The sequence below is a fragment of the Varroa destructor genome, unplaced genomic scaffold (genome assembly GCF_002443255.2).
Source record: "Varroa destructor unplaced genomic scaffold, Vdes_3.0 BEIS01000002.1, whole genome shotgun sequence".
Lineage (NCBI taxonomy): Eukaryota > Metazoa > Arthropoda > Arachnida > Mesostigmata > Varroidae > Varroa > Varroa destructor.
Genome location: NW_019211455.1, coordinates 39,749,625 through 39,766,219, shown reverse-complemented (window position 1 = coordinate 39,766,219; position 16,595 = coordinate 39,749,625). Strand labels below are relative to the sequence as shown.

General features: G+C 40.5%; 2 long non-coding RNA genes across 4 annotated transcripts; one reads left to right on the top strand and one right to left on the bottom strand.

Annotated features, from left to right (window-relative positions):
- The first annotated feature begins 301 nt into the window (after window positions 1-301).
- LOC111244848 (uncharacterized) lies at window positions 302-16,340 on the top strand. 3 transcript variants are annotated; one of them, XR_002671082.2, is made up of 5 exons: window positions 302-2,477; window positions 2,778-9,732; window positions 10,592-10,703; window positions 11,406-11,534; window positions 12,670-16,340. It is a non-coding gene; the product is annotated as an uncharacterized LOC111244848 (long non-coding RNA). The 3 variants fall into 3 exon arrangements; XR_015321358.1 differs by having other exon boundaries at window positions 302-3,058; window positions 3,184-9,732; XR_015321357.1 differs by having other exon boundaries at window positions 302-7,099; window positions 8,258-9,732.
- On the bottom strand, window positions 9,911-13,062 carry LOC111244846 (uncharacterized). Its single transcript, XR_002671080.2, has 3 exons — window positions 12,925-13,062; window positions 10,545-10,743; window positions 9,911-10,125 (listed from the first exon to the last, which is right to left on the bottom strand). It is a non-coding gene; the product is annotated as an uncharacterized LOC111244846 (long non-coding RNA).
- Window positions 16,341-16,595: the final 255 nt, after the last annotated feature.

Here is a 16,595-nt window from a genome sequence, read left to right as displayed (position 1 = left end):
GGAAATTTAATGTTGTGTGATTTTTATAATGAAATGATGAAAATCTTCTATAGACCTCTATAGATTTAGGTTTGTTTTTCCTGCCTTCCGTTACCAATACGTTCTCCAACCTTGTAAGAATTAACAACTTTTACAAACAGTCGGTATCTCCATTTTTACTTTTTCATAGGAATTTAAATTCATTTCGTTAGTCGAGCTTAACGATTCATACTTATCAGATTGAGATTAGACTAAGAACGCGCTTTTCGAATTGAAAGTACCGCTTTACCGGTAAGTATACGTTTTTTAAAAACAGACGTGTAAGTTTCGACGACTGATGTTTATTGACGTTAATCTATAAACGGCCATTTTCAGATAAGGCCAAAATCAGCGAGCCTCTCGCAACGGTCAAAATATATTCAAATCAATCAGCAAATCCGCTACAAAAGAAGCCACCCACGCAACATTTATTCTGTGCGTTTCTATACTTCGTTTCTTGCGTTAACCTGACTGTGCAACTGAGAGCAATAAGCAAGCTACCGTGTCAAGTAAGCGCTGTTAAAAAGCTACATAAATTCAAGGCGCGTAGGCCAAATTCTCGCCAAAAGTCATCGCCTAGCATCAAAGCAACAAACTCACCTGGTTCAGTAACGGTAGCAACAGAAAAATTGAATGAGTTCATGAAGTTTAAGAACTCTCGTCCTCGCCTATGTTTCTCTCTATCCGTTCATTGGGAGTTAGAGTAAAATAAATGATAGGGTCGCTGGGCCGCTACTGCACCATCGTCACCATCGATGCCTCAGCCGATATCAAAGTAGCGCGACCTGCCGCGCGCCAAATTACAGCTGACGAAATCAGCCAAAGCCGACGGTAAACGCTAAATCTGTTACGACCTGTCTCCCCAAAGGCGAAACGGCATGGGGAGCAATTAAAATAGCAACAATGACATCTACAGCGTCATCGTTTACTGTCTCGAGTATTGTGACAAAGACGCTAGGGGCTCGAGGACCACCGACAGCCTATCGCATGGCGCCGTCCATTCTTCCGCGTCCATTGGACATGGTGATAACTAACAACAAATTTGACCAATTATTGACGATTGCCACGAAACCTTCAAAGGAACAGGAATGGAGTTAATGGAAGCAGGGGAATTAAGCAGCGTATTTAAACGGTGACGGTAACAGCTGCATAAAACTGTATGAAGAAATAGCTCGCGCTAGCGGTAATTTCTGTGCATCACGTAGAAGACAATTGAAAGGTTCAGTTGGAGCTGACGACACAACCCCGGAATCGGTCCACGGGCAAAGCGGCACAGAATAATCATCTGCATACGATTTTGTGTTATATGAAGGAATGGATCCTATCTGTACAGAGAGGCGAACAGGCCAGGAATAAGGCAAAATCACGCGTCGCATTGCGTTATTCTGGCATATTTGCCCACTACACTCTACCCTTTTCCGAATAAATGAAAAGTTTTCAAGTGGCTCCATTTCTGTCCATAGCACGTCGTACGTAGGTGAGGGATGTTCTTTGTATGACTGAAACAGCAACAGAGACCCTTTCTGAGATCGCCTTGTCAATTTTCTGATATAGTCATACAATGATGCGCATTAAGCGTTTTTTTTGAAGTCTGGTCAATAATTAAGCTTTTGAATTATACCATAACTAAATGATGTACTTTAAACAATAGCGATCAACCGTAGCGGATTTTTATCTGTGTATCCATCACTTGTTTGATTAGCTGAAAGCAAAAACAAAGAAACGTAAAACATTTTTTGGAAGTCACAATTATTTTTTGACGCAAAATAGATGTGCGAATTTTTTTTTCTTTAATGACTCATGTTATATAGCGTAATCGCAAAAAAAATATCCATCGATCCAAAAATCAGGTCGGAATCTGAAACACAGAAGTTGTACGAGATCTGATCTGATTTTGCTTCGTTATCTGATCATTTTATCGAACTTTTCGATCACCTAACGGTCGACAGTATCCGAAAATCAGTTCTTTAAGTGACTCCGTCAACGCGCTTCCAATAGCTGAGCCATTCCTTATAGGACCATTGGACTATGATCTTTCATATTCATATTAGTCTACCTTCAGCTATAACTTTATTTGTTTATTCCTATTAACAAAAATACTGCTTATGATGACCCTCTAAAGCAAAGCGAGAAGTCCTAATAACGATTGACCTAATCTGCATGCGTCAATGTTTTCCGAATCAGGATTCAGTCACTCGTTATATGCTATGAACATCTTTGGAATTATAATGTAAAACTAATAACGAAGTGTCCTTCAACTATAGTAACCTGCATGTTGTATTAACTTGCAATTGTGCCAGTTTAGCTGTCCGGCGCGGTATAAAAACAACTTCAGATATTAGTCGGAACCTAGTTTCCCACCCGAACCTAACCTAGACAACTGAGAATTGATCTTCGCTTCAAGGCAAAACGAACGGCGCTGTTATTCTAAGTTCAGCACTACGCAAGTCCTGAACATTGTCTCATTTTTAATTGATTACTAGAACAATTTCTATAGATAGATAGATAGATAGATTCAGTGGAAGAATCAATCCCCATGTTATTCACACTAGACGTTGAAATCATTGGTTATGGATTATTTTTAATTCAGTATGAGTTTTTTCGCCAAACCCTTCGCTCATCGCCTTTGTCGACATGAACGCGTGTGCTATCCATTTGCCACAGATGAACAGACAACTTGCCAGCCACGTTTATGAAGCTCACAAAATTTGCTTAATTTTATTTCCCCACGTTTTCAATCTCCGATTTACTTTTTCCAGCTGGTATCCGATGAGCTGGCCGTGTTTGCTGCCCTTGCTGCCAAAACAGCTTGTCGCAATCGTGCAACCACCTAATAATGATAACAACAACTCGGCGTCCGATCGATCAAAATCGTTTCGAGTCAGAGCATAGCCAACGAGAAGAGCTATAGGCCTTCGGGCACACCGTAAACATTCGACTCGCGAATGAGACATCGTTAGTCAATCACCCACTTCGAGAGCTATTGGACCAGCCATCCGTATGGCGATCTAGCCACCACTAGTTACTTTTATCATTCGACGTACGTACCGAACACGAGGATCACGGTCAGTACTTTGTGTCCTTGCCGCTGTTCCTATCACTACTGACGTTATTTAGCTGTTGCATAATCATGTTGCCTTCTACCCTTTTTTTTTGGCCGCCCAGGCACAAATCGCTACAATTTGGCTACAACGTTTCACTGTAATCGTGACGACAACAGCGAGATACGACGTCGGCGTACTAGTAGGGGCATCGGATGGCAGACGAGCGATGTTATACCTAGAGGCACGGGGCCATAGGGGCTTTACAACCCGGACAGGAGCTGATACTGTGAAAGGCCAAAGGACGAGCAAAGCTACAGTGGTACGAAGAAGACGATCGGGACTAAATGGGTGCCAAACTCGTTTTCCGACTATATTTAGTCGGTAGAAGGTACTGGGGCGGAGAACGTAACAGGACGTACTCTATGAAACAGTACGTGTCGTTCTGTGAGTGTCATTAGCTAACATTTGCTGTATTCAATTTGTTGACCTTTGTTAAAAGTTGGGCCAAAATAAAAAGGGGCAATTAGATATCGGCTTTTTCGATTAGCAGGGATAGACGGTTTGACCGATACTTCTCCGGCAGAAAAGTAATAACATACATATGGGAGGTAATAACTAAATGCCACATATGTTTAACAAGAAACAAGCAAACTTGTTATCAAAATTAATATCCTTTTCGTGCTTCTGAGAAGCTCACGTTTGAAGGTACTGTCCGTTCGGCGAATGCTGGATTGTGTTGAGATTGCGTACAGAAAACGTTACCCATATAAGCATCTCTTTTTGATGTTTGATGGCTGAAGGACGAAACGTCGGAAAAATAACTAACGAGTACATCAGCGCTATCCGCTAAAAATCTTATAGATACGTTAATACAATTGCGTCGTGCAGTGCGTAAACACCGGTATTTATTATTAGGGACTTGCAGGGCAAATGCAGTCTTAACGATGCTTCACTTAGCACGTGCTTTGTGTAGTTCCAGCAATGCTGCCCGTCACAGCATCTCCAACCCACTCGCATGATCTAATGCATGTACAAATTTGTAATGAGGAGAGGCACACAAACCCAGAAGCTAATGGCATCATAAGTTGTAGGAATATAAACGATAAGTATTTTTTTGAAGATGTATCCTACGAGTTTTTCTGAACACTTTTCGACACTGCGATATCCCCGACGTTTCGCAGGAAAAAAGTGAATTTAATTTTTTTGTTATAACTGATAACCAAATGTTCGTCGTTTCCTTATACTTCTGCTATACCGGGACTGGTTATTCTACTACCTACGTAATTAGACTTTTGTTTAGTATGGTTCCCAAACGTATGTAAGCTCCCAATAGCTCGATTCGTCACTGGGCTATTGTTGAAATATAGCGACTTACTTTCTGGCAAACATGTTTCTTGATTGTAGTTTCTATGTGTGTACTTTACACGCCAGCTGCGAGCTTGAAAAGCTAGTTAGTAGATATCATTTTCGATTTACATAAAAACAGGTCAGCAGACGGTTAACCGTTCGTAACTCTATATAGCATATATATTTCATTTCGAATTCCCCCTCCACGAGGCTGTATGCTGTTAGGTTTATTGCAACGGCAACGACGGAACAGCAGGTATAGTATCAGTAATAAATGTAGCTTTTCCCTGATGATTACCACCTAACAATGGGTGTCCAAGGCGCTAACTTCTAGCTGGAGCAATTGTTATAGTAAAAAGTTCAGCTTGGAAAACAGGACATGCACTAACGTATCTTGCTGTCGTATCATGGTAACGAAATACATACAGACCTGTATATTTGATATTTCTCGCTGAGTCTGTGTTAAGATTCTTGTGGTTCGCATACTGATATGGCTACAGGATGACCCTCGGAGTGGAATCAAAGCCACAAAAACTAGAAAAAAATTAATTGAAAACTATATCTGCTATAACAATAGACATATACTGTTGCCGGCGATTATGTGTGTAGCTATTAAAACTGTATTTATTATAAATAAGGTTCATTGATGTCGAACGAATTTTTCGTCCAGCAGCTGCTTCCTTGATTAATATGACTTTTTCTAGACTTCTTCTACTGCTAAAGTTTCTTCTAAACAGACAAATTTGGCTCATATATAGTATTCTGAATGGTAAAAAGCCAGTAAAGGATTATCAATGTTGCAAACCTTTTCGCGGCAGGTCTATTTCCACATTGCAACGTTTTATTTTACAATGTTAAAAGCTCTGATAAAATTACTATCCAGTCACAGACAGAATTTTTCCGCCAGCTCAGACTGCACTTGTTATTTGTCACGGGTCTTTGTTATCAAAATAGGTTTAGTCATTTTGCTGTCAAACTTTTTTGAGATATGGCCATTGGATGGCCAGTGTCTGTCAAATACTTGTTTAACCTATCTGCTAATCATGAACGACTGGCCGTCAACAGGCCAAAAAAGTGATGATTAACTTTACATTGGCCGACTGTTGCGGGTTTTGTAGATTTCCTTGAAAGTGCTACGTGAGCAAAGGTTTAACGCTCTGTTTTGACGCAAAATTGTGGTTCTAGGTTTTTCTTGTTGGAGCATCCGGCAGTTTTAGGTCTTCAACCCCACGCGTTCTTAATTTGTTGTGTAAAGGGATCAAACTTGTTATCTCCGAGTTGCAAAAGTTATTCCAAAACACCCTAAAAAAGTTCGATAGTGCCGCATTCAGGGTCGAAGGTTAGACAAGTCCGATGAGCAGCTAGCTAGCTAGCTAGATAACTAGCTAATAGACACAACAAAACAGAATTAAGTAGTCACACAACTTTTATTCGCTAGAAGTAGTTTCGGGGGGCAAGATTAGCAACATGAGCGACAAGAGGCTCTCTTCGGGAAGAAAAAACCAGTCGCGGGCGGGCGTGCGAAAGCATGACGTCGTGTTGAAACCGCTTCCTTGAAAACCATTCCCTGATATTGAAATCAAGATACACCTAATTTCTGGAGTAATTGCATTTGATTTGATCGTTCGAAGCGGCGTATCGATGTACTAATCAATTCTGAGTGTCATTTGACGTGGACGCGAGACAGCATTAACTCTATTAGGTGACGTGATGGATAAAAAGCAAACTTGGACAGTGTCATAACAAAAAAAAAAAACACCAAATTTTGGATTTACAATATTTTATGTGAAGCAACATTTTGAACAATAGGTAGGTTAATAAGTGTTAGCTCTTCAATTATGAAAGAAGACATTGTTTCTGTATAATTGGATGGACGATGAACTTCACCCGTTGCAGTAGATCTGTTGCGTACCGTCTGCGCTTTCTAGAACAGCCGATCATTATATTAATTATCCAAATATTATTGCACTATGATTAAATGCTATAAAAATTAAAATATAAGCGAGCATTTGGCAACTTAAATGTCCAATCTAACACGTCTAATATTTAGCTCTAGCATAATTACGTATTACTCGTTATTTTGTTGTTAGATTAGCATGTAACGTATTATAGCATGAAAATAGTTGTAACTGATGGAAAAGTTCACCCTTAAATAACTAAGTTAACACGAGAAGAACATTATCGGCATATGTATGATAAGCGGTTACGCACGGTAATGGCAGCTGTAACAGTAATAAGATGAAAAATTCTATGAGTGATTAAGCCTCTTTGACAGACATGGCGCCATCACAGTTGAGCCAGCTGTTTATAAAAAAAAAAATTTCTCCCTTATGTATTTTTCCTACAACTCGAAACATCCTGTTTCATCATCTCGACCAGATAAAGCTAACAAGATATCTTTTCTTTTTTCGTAAGCAGTAGAATTCAGCAAATCAGACGCTACGATGTTATCCGTTCACTTCAGCGTTTGCGCGACCTCCGCGAAGTCGTTAATTTTGACAAATTTGTGGGCGAAAAGTATGATCCCGACACGATACGAAGACAAAAAAAGGAAAAGTGAAGGACCTTCGTTTATGACGAATCTTCGATAGAAATAATCAAACGCACGAGAAACGGCCCACTAACGACCTGAGGCTGCGTAGTCGGCCAGTACAGCTCACAGGACAGGGTCGTATGCTCGAAACCTACCGGTAATTGAACAACCACAAGGGTACCGATAGCTAAAAGTGAGCAAACTTTTCGCCAAGGAAAAGCTTGTAGGGATTCTCTTTAACAACATCAAATGTTTGTTTTTTAATGGCAAAAACTGTATTATTTTGTAAGCGAATTGACGATAAAACGGTAACGTGGAGCGACGAGAAACTTTTCTGTGACTAAAGGGGTTAATTATTTGACCTCATAGGATGCATTTACGTAGATGCGATGCATAAGTGAGGCAATATCTCGATGCTGGTTTATTGAACGTAGTGTGCCAAGGATCTTTACCTTTTTTGTTTATGAATGTTAGATGCGTTGTTTTTGTACATAATAAATTTTTCCTCGATCACCTAGTTTCATATCGGACATCTGTTCATACGTACTATATAAAAAAAAAAATGAAAATATTGTTTATCTTTCCCGATTTTAATATTTATATCGTAAAAAAATGCTTTCGTTTTCTAAGTCCAGTCCTTAAACCGTTAGATCTTATTTTGGGCGGCTAACTCCCAGCGCAACATGAACTGTGTCTTTGCCTGAATTCAAACCTAGACCACGACCTGCGCACTGTAGTATAGTAGATATAGCGTAACCAATGTCAGTATAAAATTCAACATTTTTTTTTGTAGGAGACTAAACATACGAGTGTTGGTTCGAATGCATTACGTAGACCCTTACGTCATTTCTTCCCAGTACTGACGTAAAACAATATGTGTATGACGTGGCTAAAAGAGACTACTGGTTACCAATCTAATTTCTGAAGCGTAAACGCCAGCTGAAAGGACACGGAAATGTCAACATATATAATATAGATGATTAAGGTAAAGCCGTCTTGTCGTTGACGGTTTGCTACGTATGAATTGCCGTTGCTGGCACTAAAACGGTACAAAAAAGAATTGTCTGGCTCTCTCAACATTCGCAACATGGTCCTCCCTGCACAAAACCTATTTAACCGAAGTGACACATACGGAAGATCTTATTGTTTGTTTTTATCTTATATATTTATTACGATGGTTGACTGTTGACCTGTCTATGCGTCTGTGTGTACAAAACGCTTTCCATGTCTTTAAATCGTTTTTTTGTGTACGCTAATGGCACAATTTTAATCCACACTCTACTAACACGCGATCGCCGTTGGACTCCTGTTTCAGGAGCGGGAGGGAGGCTCGATTACTTAACCATCCAGTAATCAAAAACAACGTAGGGATTCAGATAGGGGAATACTGATTCCGTTTAACCTACATGCATCTGCGTGCCGTTTATGGCCTACAGTGCTCAATTACGTGGCGACAGTCTGACTTCGCAGTACCATAATGTATCTGGATTGCGAGCCGTCATCGCTGATGTGGAATAGATACAATGGAAAGAAGATGCACGGTGGAAGAAGATACTATTAGATGCCCAGTAACCATGCTAGAACTGTTACTATTGTAAGGCTGTTTCAACAGCGCTAGCATTCATTGCACGGAACTACGTCACATGGACTACTCAGCTGAAAGGACAACGTGACTATATGGCCTCTTCAACTGTTCTGTTTTTGTATATATAGTGTGTGCGCGCGAAGGCCTTTCTACCATTCTGTCGGTGAGCCTTTACAGGTACCAATGACCATACTTAATATGTGCCCAAGAGCACGTAGTTGTCATGGAAGCTTCATTAGCGCCGCTTGTTCAGTTGGCCAATACAAAGTATAACCACGACAGGATCGACTGTAACAAAAACATCAAATGCTCCCTGTCTCTTGAGTTTTTTTTTGCAAATATATACAATGCATACACGCATATCAATGGCTAATGCTTGTATACTTAATGCGTGTTCGCACAGCGTCTGGGACCCACCATATCGATACCATTACCTTTAGGCTTCTGCAGTCTCCTTTAGAAGCGGGTGAAGACGCGGTGCTCGCCTGAAACCAACTCGACCAGCTCCGGCGAATTTCGCCAACGTCTCCTACCTCTCGCTGCCGATTGGTCCGTCTACAAGTTAGTTACGTTAGTGCTAGTTGCAACTCGACCCTGTCTTTGTTTGAGTTTGGGCCGTTGACTTTACTAGAAGCAAATAGTTGGATTGTTGACGCGGGACAGCGGCTGACCTTAGAGTAGACCTCACTCATCCTGTCTGCATACCTCTTTCATGGGGCAGCTAAGGAGCGGCCATTACCTCGCTGCTTTTCAGCCTTTCATTGTCGCTACTGGCCATCACTATCAAGCTTGTTGGAGCTTCCGCCTTGCCTTACTGTTATTATGAGTGCTATGTCTTTGTATAGCAAAACGATGCAAAGGGCTTTTGAGGTCCGGATACCCCGACGGCCGGTGGGTCATTTTTGCCCAGTTTTGCAAATTGATGAAGCGGAGCACCACCCAGGTAATGCTATCTATTAATGTGTAGCCATGCCGGGGCTACGAATACACACGTGATCGGTTAGCAAATCGATACCTGGTGCTTATGCTCAACTACTAGTAACGTTTGGTGAGACAAGGACATCATATTGAAAATTAAATGATAATTGATTTGTGAGACTTCAACAAAACCTGTTTGCGGGATGATCGTACTATACGTCGATGGTGCAGACTGTTTTTATATGCCTTATACTATTCGACGAAGAAAAGTCGTGGAAGGTAATTTGGTACGTTTTTATACTGTATATATAAATGTAGGTTTTGTTCTTTACATTATTACGTTATGAAACGTTAATAGTGCTAACTACAAAAGTAGATTACTCTTAACTTTTGTTTGGTGGATTTAAAAAATTATACACTTTCCAAAAAGCCAAAATGCTTTTTGTGAATTTTATCCATGTCAACAATAGGGAGGATCGGTTTACTTGAGCCTTTCTTTTTGTCTGTAAACTATATTTTGATTTACCTGCATAGACAGGAAAATTTGTCTAGCTGTCACATTTCCTTGAAGTGTCTTTAGACAAACGCATACTAGATAGCTACAACGCTGAGAGTGCCACAAGGAAGCATAGCCAGATTTTAATTTTTGTTGCCGGAAGTTTGCATTGTCATTCACACGCCTGCAGATATAACATATAATTGAAACAATTGAAAAATAGGTAATGAAGTATATACAACTCTTTGAAGATGTGGTAAATTTTCTATTACTTCTCCTATGCATCTGAAAAATTGTTGAAAAGGTCAAATGATATCTAATGTTCCATCGCGCATAGCAGCCATACAATGTCAACGATTGCACCCCTATTTTGTTCCATTTAAGAACTGATTTCTGTAATCATCGTTTCGGGCAAAATGTAGAGCCGTTAATGCAACACCTTGGCTCACATTTGCTACCGACAACCTATTCCTGTTTAGTGCAGTAACAAGATTCTGTGGGCATGTTCATGGGTTGTGAACGCAAACACCCATTACGTATTCGGTTCGTTTTTCTCTATTATTAGTACGCTGGAATTATTAGATATATTAACATAATTCTCACAATTTTTCCGTATTATATTTCGTCCGCGGATTTGTTCGACGCCGCAGCAATGAGCAGTCTGTTACATGCCGTTATGGCCCCGTGTTTGGATGTCGTCTTTGCTGTTGGTAGTTCCGGTGACGTGAAGGCCATTGTTGATTACCACGAGGGGCGGTGTCGGTACGTTGCGATTGTAGAAGCCGCAGACTATACGTATTACCTGCAAGGGAATTTTTGTTTTTTCAAAATATTTTGAATTTCAAAATAATATCAAATCACAACAGTGGCAACACCGACAAAAAGCTGTTAGGGGTGGCGTAGTTTACAGTTCTTCTGATAGCGCCAGAACTTGTAACTGAATTAGGCTGCAAAGCACGGATTGTGTGCGGCTACTGGGAAAACGATGAAAAGTCTAGCTGGGCATTTGTCGAAAATTATTTAAATAATGGGTTATTTTTTGAAATTTTTGGGCCATTTTGTTTCGTCAACTAAAAATCTGGCGGAGATAAACTAATTGTGTGATTCATTACTACATGATGAGGCCGTCACACATTATATTATTATCAAAAAAATTCAAAAAACTCAGTGCTTCCATCGCATTTAGTTGGCTTGTTTGAAACCTCGAAATTGACTAGTAAAAAAAAAAAAAAGCTTACAGGTCTAAGTAGCTTCCATGACGAAATGCCACCAGGTCAGTCCAGTTAATATTATTATTTACTTAAGCATGGTATTATAACAATGACAAGGTGCACATTTAGAATGCATCGCTAAAAATCCATACAGCCCCAACTGTCGCATGTACATTGTAATGTTTGCAGAAACTGGCTTTACAACGTTATTAAGTGAAAAAAACAACAATAACAAGTGCTTTCTTTACCGCAGTTGGTAGGGATGGTAGACTATGTTCTCACCCAATAAAAGAGTCCATCACACTTCAGCAAGATGATGACGACGACAACAAAAGCTCTCAGCAATTCATCGTGACGATCTCATTGGAAAGATTTCAAAAACGTATGGACACATTCTACAGAAATTAAACTTATAGTACTGCTACGCTAAAGTTCGATAGTAATTACATTCAATCATATGCTACCGATGCTGGAGATGATGAGCGGCACAGTCGATAAGAAAAATGTATAGGTAGAAGTCATTTCTACGCGTATAAAATGATGCATGTTTAAACGAATGTTAGTCCAAGAGAAAAAGTTTTCTTTACGACATTGCCAGACACCATTTCTAATAGCGAGATAAAAATACATTTAAGAACAAAAACATTAAACTCTATGCTTTGTTAGATAAATAGACCCCCCCCCCCCCCCTATAAAGTGTTTTCCACTATTATACGTGTGATTGCTTGTCGATTTGTGCATGATTACAATGGCTTTTAGAGTTTCGAAGATCAATCGGCTTTTTCATGGAGATATTTACTTAGTTAAGACAGTTTTCTGAGATATTCGAAATTGCCATGCGCCCTTTTAGATAAAGTGTAAACTAGACCTTCCCGATGGGTCTCAGCCCATTTTATTCAAACTTTTTCAGTTACGCATAAAATTTGAACCGATGCACGGAAACTTAAGTTAGGTTCGAGCCACTTCTCTTTTTGAGTAAAATTATAGCTACTAACATGGTAGTCGTCGGTGCAAATTTGCTATGGCTATTGACGCCGGCACATCCCTCAAGCCTGTGACTGTGTGCAAGTTAATTAGATCAACATCGCTCCCCTAACGCGCCCGAATCAGACTAAAAACAGGTACGTTCAAAATGATGTGTGCGCGTCTCTAGAATTATATGTACAAACAGGAAATGGCAAATTTCTTATTACCGCCTAGGGCGGAGGATGTAGATCGCTACGAGGACTGAAATAAAAGCACAAGCTATCCGAAGACAAGAGTGTCTCGGGCTGTTTTTGTTAGTCTTCATTTCTACATAACAATAGCATGGTGGACTGGTGCGTCGGTAAGCAGAACCAACTCACAAGACGCCTAAACGAAAAACTTCTTGTCTAGATGTACCAATAACGCAGGCTTATGCCTGCGTGCGCTAAATAAGTCTACGTGCTGAGTTGTCCTTATAATGTATGTCTAGAAGCTAAGAAACCTAACGTTTTGTTACTCTGTTTCATTTGCCTCTAAAAATATCACCCTAGGTCCTGAAGATCCTCGGTGAATCGTTTGCAGCGGCGCGCTTTCTAGTACCACAGCATAACATTACGTTCCGCACGGTTTGTTTGCGTTCGCATCGGGCATCGAGTGCCATAAACCTTGTGGTTTTGCATTGCTGCCTACAGCATCTGCTTGCAGAGCTCGCGTCGTTCAGATCATTTGAAACGAAAGACACAAAACGAAAGAGAAATCCCTGTAGCGCCACCCGCGCTGCCAGTCCTCTCCTCTCGTCGACTCACCTTTTGTTCAGTGGCGTTGCAAAACAAGAGAAAAAAAGAGACAAGCAAACGCAGGTCTATCAGATTCACGGGCATCGACTTCGTTTGCCAGCAGTTTCGGGTCCTGAAGGCCAACGATCAAAAACCATCGGAAGCTACTCATTCAGTCGGCATTGCTCTTGACAAAACAAATAATAACAAGTATTTCTTTTTGCGTCTTTGTCACAGTGTTTTTCGTTTACTTGGATAGGGTCAGTTGACTTGTTTGTGTAGTCACAGCGAAGCAAGCGAGAGTCCAATTCCTGTTCTTTTAGTGGGCTCCATTAAAACATGCGTCTATTTTCTAGTCTCGTAAAACGTTAGAGTCAAGTATTCTAAGGATTTTTGTAATCCTCTCTATAAACATAAATACAACTAGATCTTGCTTTAATTTTTTTTTGCCAACGCTCATTGGCTGAGGTATTGAGAAAAATTTTGGCGGGCTGCTTTTAAAATAACCATGCGTCGTTTTCGGTTGATATAGAGATATATGATTTTTCTCACTCTTATTAATAATTGTCAAAATGTTTTTGAGATACTAAGCCATCATCTATAAAACTACAACGATTGATCCTTTTTTCAAAAAATTTTTTGGCTTCTTACACATCTTCGGCTATTTCTGTCTTTTCGAATATCTCAAACCTTTAGGACCTATACCTGCTGTCAGTGCAAAATTTAGGTCAGTGGATTATTTGTGTAGCGTATTTGAGTAAAATTACAACAAGTCTTGTTTCATCACTCGTACTCGTAGTTGATAATATATAATATCTTAAAGTTAATTTGGGAATTTCTAGAATAATTTTGTTTAAATTACCTGTGAGACGTTTAGCTTAGGACGCAAAGCCGTGATCAAAAAGAATAGCAGTTATAGCTCACTCTATCCCACCACATGAACATTTGACCAAATGCGTTTTCATATAGATGCAGCTCATGTAGCGAGTTTTCATTTATATGAAATACTCAGATGTATATAATTCGATTGTTGTTTTAGTAAAGTATTAAATCATTGGCTTCCTCAAGAGGCTTCAACTGCAAACTTCAGAAGCTCGTCCAGTATCTTCCAATGATTCTGTTACACAGATAAACCCTTCATAGCTCCAGATTATAGTCCAAATTATTGGCTAGCCCTGGGCGGTACATAAAACAAGTACCAGATGCGTGACCTAGGCGTTTCCTACAACCACACAGTATCGAGCCTATATAATTCATTATAGGGAATATGGAACTGGAAAATTAAACAACAGCCAGTAGCAGTTTTTCGAAATAAGCACTGGTAAGCTAAGGCCTATAAGTAATACACAGCTCTACTTCTTCTTATATATATATATATATATATATACATACTAATTTAACTAAATATTCTGATTACTTAGAAGCTGAGCAGAGTATCGTAATTTGCATGCCTACTTTAAGGGATCGGATCAACTTTCCTTCAAGCCACTTCAGCAACAGTTTTTTGAAAATGGGTAGTTTGATATGTCTTCATTATTCAATCGAACGCAACAGGCCACTACTTTGACCTATAATCATACCATTTTTCTACTACACACCCCATCCAATATCGTCGGTCGTGATAGATCTATTTACGGATATGCACACTTCATGAAGTTCATCTGCCGCCGGCGATTCGCGCCGTCGACACTGCCGTTGTTATTATTGCGGTTGGGTTTAAGCAATGTTCAATGTCATATTTCGTTTCAGCCTTTTCTTTGATGGATATGCGTTGGCGTTCTTGTGACGCTTGTTAAACAGGGTCGACGCCGGCTACACCGTAGCTACGTTGGCAACACGAACCCGTTGAGAACTCGAATCACCCTTACGACTTCGTTCGTTTGGCGTTCATCGTTCAGCAGCATTCAGCGTCGTCTTCGCTCTTAACCGACCGACACGTCCAAACGCTATCGCTGTTAATATGCTGCTACCCGGCCGATGAGCGGAGTGAGTAAATAGCATACGAAAAAATAACAAAGAGAGAAAAGGGTAACGACGAACACCAGCGTTTCGTAACCCCCTATTCCCTCCTTCGCGGCTACTCTCTGGTAAAGACGAAATATAAGGAATGGGTCTCTCGTTTCGTGACGGTTTACAGCGTGCTCAGTCACCTGAAGCCGCTTGTCTGTCCGTCTGTCTGTCTGTCTGCCTGCCTGCCTGCCTGCCACTGAACTCCCGTCAGAAACTCAGAGAAAGCAAGCACTCGGCGGATACGACGGGTTGCTAGTATTTGAAAAATATGAGCATGGACTACAGAAATAGTCGAGCGGACAACGCCAAGAATATTACCGCTAGCAGCTTCATTAGAGTCATCCGTTTGAATTGTTGAGCTGCTGTCTGCTAGGGGCTAGACGACTGCTTCAACATCGTCGACAACAGTAAATGACAACAACAGTCGCCCCCTGGTCATTGCAACGGAATTAGCTGAAACAGCTTTAGAACGACTGTGAGTAAACTCTTGATTGCTTCCAATGTTAGCGTAGCGATTCACATTACGGTATGTCGGAGTTTCATTATCAAAGCAGAACGACGACGTCCTTCTGTCGCTAATACTGCTAAACGAAAGAGGATCAAAAGCTGCTGGAGTCTGATGTCTGAAATTCGCTGCGGACAACACTTGAGAAAATGAGCGTAGTTGGGACGGGACCACGTTAAAGCGTCGACGGATAAAGACAAAGGCTTCCTTCCGTACTGATCAGTTGATTGACAGAGTATCGATAGCGATAGCGTAGCCATCTGCAATGATTTGTTGTTCACGCTGTGTTTCGCGATATGAGAACGAATATTAGTGGAGTACCAAAGCTTTACATATAAAAGCAATATATAGTCAGTTAACTATCAAATAATTTCAGAACGCTGGACAAAATAGGCGCCCGATCGATCTGTTTGGCACCGATTGTTTTTCGTGTGCTGTCTTTCGATTCTATGGAATCAGGATGATCTACTTGGTATGAACGAGAAAAGATAACAGCGACCGGCTTTTCATCTCATTCGATTACGCGTGTCTTCGACCATCGAAATTATAATGTGATATAATATCGTACCATGGAACACTGCTGCTGATCTCCATAGATATCGATTTGAAAAGGATGTCTCTTGGCGTATTTGTCGACAAACGGGCCTTCCTTCCCCTTCCTCCCGAGCTGTTGCATACTTTTCTAAAGGGTCTAGAGGGCAATGGAATTGGCTTTCGAATGCGGCTTTGTTCCTCGTGCCCTGACCAGCGTTATAATGACATCGAGCTGGTTGGCCTACAGGAGCAAGCAGTTAAAAAACAACAGAAAGAACTGTTTAAAAGTCGGTAATAGTGTGTCATTGTGCAATTAACGGGAAGTAGAACTCGACGAGAATAAGAAAAAGAATAAACCGTAGATCATTAACGTGGTCACTGTACAAACTGCTAACAATTTCCGTGTTTTCAATTAGCAGCATGTGGCGCTCAAGTGGTGTTTTGTATGTATGAAATTGTAGGAAAGCTGTTGTCTTGACTGGATTTTTTTCATCTGTGGCTACTTAAGGACTTTCTCTGAGTCTTCCGTGAGAAAATAATGCATATCTGATCTCTATTGCTCAGGCAGGTCCTTGTTGTTAACTGGAGCATTGTTATACTGAAGTTCTACTACACTAATTACTGCTTGGGGAAATCACGGTAGCTCATGCCA